Source organism: Rhineura floridana, chromosome 9 (assembly GCF_030035675.1).
Source record: "Rhineura floridana isolate rRhiFlo1 chromosome 9, rRhiFlo1.hap2, whole genome shotgun sequence".
NCBI classification, from domain to species: domain Eukaryota; kingdom Metazoa; phylum Chordata; class Lepidosauria; order Squamata; family Rhineuridae; genus Rhineura; species Rhineura floridana.
This window is the reverse complement of record NC_084488.1, coordinates 78,063,362-78,070,977: the sequence shown is the minus strand read 5'-3', so window position 1 is coordinate 78,070,977 and position 7,616 is coordinate 78,063,362. Positions and strand designations below refer to the sequence as shown.

Below are 7,616 nucleotides of genomic sequence, written 5' to 3'. Positions count from 1 at the left end.
TCTTATATTTTCTTAGAAATCCCATTCCTAACTGTAAAAATACATAGCTATAGAGGAAGGGTTATGATTAAGGTTCTGTACGATGCCTGGAGACCATACATTTAAGACAAGGCACTGGGTAATTCTGAACCAGCCACTGTCTCTCAGCCTCAGAGGAATGGAAAAGGCAAACTACTTCAAAATACCTTTTTTATCATGAATACCCACTTACAAAGTTGTATTCTATTTATCAAAAGTGAAAAAACACACTGAGTTATTTTAAAATTCAGTAGTAAAGCTCGACGTTTCGTGTCATTCCTGGTCTGCTAAGGTTATAAACTTCCTCCAGAAGTCGGGGCTATTGCTCTACAGAATACTAAAACAAGAATATAATTGCCAACTATGTCTTTCTTTAACAACAATATAATACATCAGTCATAGGTTATATTGCTCATTGCTCCTAAACAATACACTCATGCACAGGCCTATTCCTGGCATGAGCAGGAGTTCACTGTGAGGTTATTTTGACCATTGCCTGCTAGCAACAGGCCTTACTCACAGGGCTACTTATTTAGGGTTACTGAATTTTGGGGTCTCCAAAAATGCCTGTGGGTCTATTGCTTAGTTCCTTGTGTTTCATAATCATATATCTTCTAATATCTGTTTATATGTGTGGATATATAAACATTCTCCATTAGTATTCTGACAGCTTCCCCACTTTAAGCAGAATTTGCTGATCCAGAGGCCCACATGCCTCTCAAAGTATTTTTATCCATCTCCTGGAATGTCTTCTTCCATTCCCCTTTTACACTCAACTTGTACTTTATCCTCCTCCCCAGCCACTTTCTTTTCTCTCTCCTCCCTGGCCCTTCTGTGTTCATTTCTTCCCCCTATAACAACTCCCTCCAACACTTCCTTTGGCCCTCTCCTCTCAGAAGAGGGAGACCTTCCTTTTCCCCTAAACATTTCTTTCTCCTAGCTGCTATTCCTCAGCATGCAAGGAATAGCTGTTAGCATCGGTCCAGCTACATGCCTATGACATGGCTAGGGACAGGATAGATTAGTGGGGAGGCACTGATCAGGCTGTGAGACTGAGGCCCACCTGAAAATGGCCCAAGGCCCATTGGTGGGTCTCAGCCCACTTCTTGAGAAACACTTCTCTAGAAGTTATAGGCTCACAGCAGAATCCTAACCATGTAGATCCTTCTAAATCCAGTGGGACTTACTTCCACGTAAGTGGAGCTAGGATTGCAGCCCTTTCTGCAAAGGGCATGTGGTGTAGTGGGTTGTGTCAAACGCTTCAGAGAAAAAAGGTGGATTTAAAGGAAGTAAGGGACATAGCATCATATAGGTATTCTGGGAGGCAAATCTAACAAGCATATGATAGCCTGTTTGCTACTAATTCAGGGAATATCAGGCAATCAGATTTTTATTGTTCGTAGCCAATGGCCATTACAATGTACTGCTCACCCCCCCCAACAATCCAATCCGAGTAAGTTAAAACATATTCACTCTCAGAAATGCAAGTTGTCAAAACTTAAAATTGTAAAAGTTCCCAGATCATTGAAATTAATAAAAAAATCTCTTTGACAGTCAACACTGTTTTAGGTTAGAAAAGTAACCTATAACTTGACATCAGCTAGTAATAATATAATTTTGAAAACATCTGATCGACCTTCTAGAAAATTCTGACTATTTTCTCCAAGATAGAGGAATCTATCTCCAGTTGAACTGTACACAGGGCAATATAGTGCACAGTGCCTTTGATTTGGACTGATGTGCATACACAAAGATGGTCATTTGTTAGCCTGTTAAAGAATTTACCCATGGGCATTCTGTGGGCATAATGAGATGTCTAAGTTAATTCAGGGAATGTCTCAAGCATAGACTCTCATTTTCTACAATATCCTGCCAAATAATTTGAATAAAATCTCAAAAGGCTTCTTGAAACTTGTGATTTTTATCAGTTCACAAATTGCACATTGCATCTAGTATTCAGAAAAATATGGTTTCTGAACATGGAGGTTCCACTTGTACTGTTGATGGATTTATGTTGCAGGCCTAATTAAAAGGAACAAGGAATTCCACGTGATTTGTCCCCAAAGTTTATTGCTGTAAACTGGAAACTAATTGCAAGTGCATACTTGCTCTGAAAACATCAACAACACCTGATTTATTATATGCAGCAAAAGGCACAAAAAAGAAAAGAAAAAAAGCAACTGAAATTTAAAATAGTCATATGCAACTCAGACATTTCCTTAGCAGCATCTGGAACCTCTTGAACCTGAGCACCAAAGAGATTGGTGTGATCTTGTATGTCACCAGCTGGAACCTCTTCAGGCATGGAGTACTTTGTTTTCATCTCTTCTGCAGATGTAATTAGCAAGCCTATTTTCTGCTTACAATAAATAGCTTTTATAGTCCATGCAATATTTTATCTGACTTAGAAATATTAAACTGAATGTAGGAACTGTTGATTTGCAGGGAGAAAATACCCCTCATGCTATTTGTTGGTGTTAAGTGTTCCTCATTGGAAACCAAGAAAACTTGTTCTCATGTTCTGGTCTGATGCTAGATCTCAGGGGACAAGGAAGGTCAGGACTAGCTGAGAGCAGACTGATGCATTTTAAACCTCAGCCTACAGATTACCTCTTTTAGGCTCCACCCTCTTGTGGATTTCTAAGATTCATAAAGGTCTATGGATTGAAAATGAGCTGTCCTCATCTGTTCCATAGCCTCCCACCTGGTGCATGCCCTGGTCCACTGGATTGGTGAGATACTGTGGGAGGCATCTTGTTTGCCAGGCTCAGATGCCTGTGAGGGTCTGGACTCTGGTCCTACAGGACCTGGTGGTCTGGGAGGTTTTTCTGGGGTCTCCAATCTGATAGTTTCAGGTGTAATGGTCTGATTTCCCATAGTCAGCTCAGAACCCTGAACTCATCTACATGGTGGTTTACTATGTGTGTTTGGTACCAGCTTCCCCCCTGTAAATCCATATTAACAAATCCACTGATAATATGAAAAGGGAAGAAAAAGAAACTTCACTCTTTCTCTGGTGCTTGCAGACATTTTGGCAGGTGTGTCAATCATTCCTCTTTCCATGCCCACTCCCTGCTCCTCCCTTGGTTAATTTTATTTCCTGTATGCTGATAAGCGACTTCTGGTTGCTCTCTTCCATTCTGCTGTCCTTTTTATGTTGCTGCAAATCATGCCTTTATCCCCCCCCATCTTGTGTGAAAAAATGTAACACTGCTGAAACAAAGATTTGTATTTCAGCTGTATTTTACCAGGGAAAACACAGATATTTGCACTTTCAGGTGTTTTTTTTTAAAGAAACCTACTGCAGCTGTAAAATAGACTGAGCATGCTTAGTCACCTTAGCAACCACAGGGAGTGGAAATGTATAATTTGAGGTCAGGGCCACAAGGAGAAAGTGAGACTAATCCTCCCCAGAGGAATGCCTGCCTGCTTGTGTGAATGGGAAAAAGCGATTTGCAGGTAACACTGAGTGGGAACTGCAGATGTTGCAAATGAAAAGTGAAGGTAAAAGAATTGTATTTCCTATGAAGAAATACTCCCATGTAGATGAGCCCTGGCTCCTTAACTGGTGCCTCTGCAGCCTGACTCTCTGTCTGGATTGTTGCTGGATACAGAGCTCATGACAGCTGTGGAAGCAGTATTCATGTGCCTTTATGAATAGGATGATGTGACCACATGGAGATAAAGGCAAGATAATATTCTGTGCAGACTTTTTGGTGGGTGCAGCTTTTCCCCAGCCCTGTACAACAAACTGTAATTGCTAAACATTTACCAAATTTACCATTTACCAAAGAGCCCTGCCCTCTTTTTTATCTGGTCACCTTATGCCTGTGTAAATGGTTCTCTCTAGACAGTGATGGCATTATTTAAACTGAATGACAAACTCAAGGAGAATTGTTGCTGCCCAAAGGAATAAATGGACCTGGTTACTGACAATCCCAGATACTGAATCAAAAGGCAAGCAAGTACAAGACAGGTGGTTTTCCTTCTGGAGAAAAAGATTGACATATAAAGTACAAGCCTGAGTATGTGAAGGGCTCTAATCAAAGGTTAATTGGTTCTCAGATGCCAAAGTAATAGGTACTTTATGAAGATACTTCCAATAAATAGCTTTTAAAGTAATTGAGTGTTCTGATGATTTGGGAATAGCCTCTTCTGCCTTGCAGCCCTGATATTTGACACTTAAAATAGTTGTAGTCATCTTGATCTCAGAGAATGAAAGACAAGACTGGTAAGGTGAAGCCTTTTATTCAAGCAACTGTTCTTGCTAAAAAGGGGGAGGGCCAGATTCCAAATCCTATTAAAGCTGAAAACCTTGAATGTGCAGTCCTTTTGAATTTGGTGTAACACAGCATTTCCACTTTTGGTTTGAATCTTACTCTTTAAAAAAGTATAAAATGAGACTGAGGAATTGATAAGCTATGAAAAGAACAAGAGTATATAGTTTCTAAGGGCCAAACCACTACGTGAAGTGAGAGAATCGTGACAGGATATTCTGAAGGTTTTAACTTTTACTTAAAAGCAGCTGTGTGGGCTGTGCATTGGATTCGGGAAACACTGGAAAGTGAATTTATCTGTTTTCTGCCTCAGTCATTTCCCCCAAATATAGATGACTCCCTCAGCTGCTGATAGCCATATGGCAGTGGGGCAAAGAACAGGTATAGATGTTGATGTACCTGCATTTTCTTCCCCAGCAGATCCAATAGGAACTTGTACCTACATTTTCCCCTTGGTGGGGCTAATACTAGCTCTAAGGCAGAACAGTTAAGTGGAAAATGATGCAGGGAGGGCAGAAGGATTAACCCTGCCCTTCCAGCACATTGATTCAATTTAAAGTGTCCATGCAAACTTGGTTAGGTTGGGCTACAATTTTACCAAATGTCACCTCGACTGGTTCAGCATGAGTGAAATAGATAGGGCGCAACACTGTTGGAGGTTTCATTCATTTCATTTGGTGTCAAAGCGTTGCATACATGTCCAAACTCACCTGAATAATCCTCATTTCCCCTAATCACCATGTGATTGGGTAGTCCACACTTCTCCTGTTTATTCACTGTTTCCGCTGTTTTCATATGTTAAAAAAACAGCTGTTTTTGCAACCACACATCCAACACATTATTTCTGGTTTTTCCCAAAGTCCAACCTCTAAGAGCCAATTGATCCACAGATTATGACATGTGTTCCCCCCCCCGCATCGACGCACACTAATGCAGGCGCTTGTACGCAAGAGCAGGAAATTTGAATTTGGTTGAAGTTTCAGTTCCTGTAATGGAGGACGAGCGAGGGAACTAGCGGAGGGTAAGTGAGCAAGCAGGCGTGAACCAAAAGAAATCCCCAGCCAGGCAGGGTGGGAGTTGCAATGGAAGCAACATGCCATCCATAGCCCCCTTGCTTACCCGAGATGGGATGGGATGGGCGGTGGAGAAAAAAGCCTGCTTTGGTTTTGCATAGATGCCCTCTGCCGTGCCCAGTGCCCAGCAGAAGCTCTGGGCCAGGTGGGATGCAGTGGCACCTCATAGAGGACACCCTGCCCTTTCCTGGGGTGTATGATTTGGTCTGGCCCAGAGCAGATTTGGGGGTGGGCACCCCCAGTTCCTTATGTTTTCCTGTACATTTTCTCTGCTTTGTTTTTTCATAGATGCACTCCTCCATGCCTGGTGCCCAGCAGAAGCTCTGGGCCAGGTTGGATGCACTGGCATCTCCAAGAGGACACCCTCCCCTTTCTTGGGGTGTATGATTTGTCCTTGGCCAGAGCAGAGTTTGGGGTTCAGAGACATGTTTGAAGAGGCTAAGGATGAAAGAATGATAGGAAAATGTCTTAGCCACTGTGAAGAGTCTTCAACCATTCTTCCCCTTTCTTGCTGATTGGATCTCATTGTAGTGCAAGGCAGCCAGTCAGACACTAAGAGGACTCTTCTCAGTGGAAAACACACTCCACTTTCATGATGATTGCCTCCCAGGGATGTCTGTTGTTCTGATCGCCATGTGAGAGAATAACGAAGATAACCTGAAAGTGTAGAGGGATAAGCCCCCTTCCCAGCCTTAGTTGTCGTGCGCCATCCCTACAGTATATTAAAATATCGTATTGTTGCAACAATGCCGAAAGACAACAGTAATAATGTGATTTCTTTTGGTTTTCCCAGATCTGCCAGAGACCACACCCACTATCAGCAAATTGGTCCAGAACATATGACGCATGCTCCTCTCCACCTTTGCACTCTACCACAAAAACCATGCATGAAAACAGTCTCCTATTACTGCTAGGTGACAAGAAAGGTGGAGGGCAGCAGCTGAAGGAACATGCGTGAAGAGGCTATAGTCAAAGAAAGGGTGTAAGAATGATAGGAAAATGTCTTAGCCACTGGGAAGAGTCTTCTAGCATGCTTCCCCTTTCTTGCTGATTGCATCTCGGTGTAGTGCAAGGAGGCCAGGCAGCCTCTGAGAAGACTCTTCTCAGTAGTAAACACACTCCCCTTTCCTGTATACCCGCCATGGTTTACATCTCTCCCTCTGATACAAGAAAAATGCAAAGCACTTCTATGCCAATAATTCCTCTACTTATTTTTGCTTGAATTTCAGCTATTTTGCTCAATTGACTATATGTGTCTTTCCTTTCCTGCATAATAAACTTCCTAGATATACACACAGCTGGACTTTCAACTTTTTTTGGCATAATGAGGGGGCCTGGCATTGGAGGTGACGCATTGTCATGTGATGTCATGGTAAACAGTTCTGCATGTTAACGTTTTTATTCTGTGCATCCTCCTGCTGCACTCAACTGCCCAGTCGAGGCTCCAGCGTACTGCCAGCCCTGTGCAACCACAAAGACAAGAGGCCCAGCCAGTGGAGTCTGTTGGGGAGAGGATGAAGTCCGGGATCACAACTCCCTTGGCGGCGGCTCTGCGGTGCCGTGTCAGTGGCCCTCGGCCTTTATCAAGTTATCCCAGCACGGGGCAACAGCATCCGGCCTGGGCCATATGCTCATGTCGAGGAAAAAAAGGCCAACAAATTCCTAGCAGCAAGAAGTGGGAGCTCACCTGCCTGGCGGGATGAAAAGTGCCTGCAACCTCGGCTTGGCCTGGCTGCTAACTCTCACAGCTCCTTCTGCCCCAGACCCTTTTCTGAGGGTGACAGGATGGGACCTCCTCTCACTCTCACAAAAGGCCCAAAGTGTACAACAGGGCAGTGCGTAGGCAAAAGAACCACCATATACAGCTCTTAGCAGAGATGTTTTTCGAAAGTAGCTTCATTGCCCAGAATAAGTTTTACAGTCCAGGGAGCCTACAAGTGTCTTTGCTTATAGTCATATATAACTTCCCCCCCTCAATTTGCTCCTAAGGGTGCCCAAGTGGAGAGGTTTGTTTGTTTATTTATTTATTGTCATATTTTATCTATTTATTTACTATTTGATTTATATCCTGCCCTTCCCACAGCAGGAGCCCAGGGTGGCCAAAAAAAGCACCAACAACACTTTAAAACATTATAAAAACAGACTTTCAAGTACATTAAAACAAAACATCTTTAAAAACATTTTTAAAAAAGTTTTGAAATGGAAATGGACTGCCTTCAAGTCGATTCCGATTTATGGCAACCCTGTG

The 7,616-nt window shown here is 42.8% G+C and overlaps 1 long non-coding RNA gene across 2 annotated transcripts; it reads left to right on the top strand.

Annotated features, from left to right (window-relative positions):
- Positions 1 to 3,433: 3,433 nt before the first annotated feature.
- LOC133364377 (uncharacterized) lies at positions 3,434 to 6,631 on the top strand. 2 transcript variants are annotated; one of them, XR_009757930.1, is made up of 3 exons: positions 3,434 to 3,522; positions 5,156 to 5,316; positions 6,162 to 6,631. It is a non-coding gene; the product is annotated as an uncharacterized LOC133364377 (long non-coding RNA). The 2 variants fall into 2 exon arrangements; XR_009757929.1 differs by lacking the exon at positions 3,434 to 3,522 and adding an exon at positions 4,161 to 4,249.
- The last annotated feature ends 985 nt before the right edge of the window (positions 6,632 to 7,616 follow it).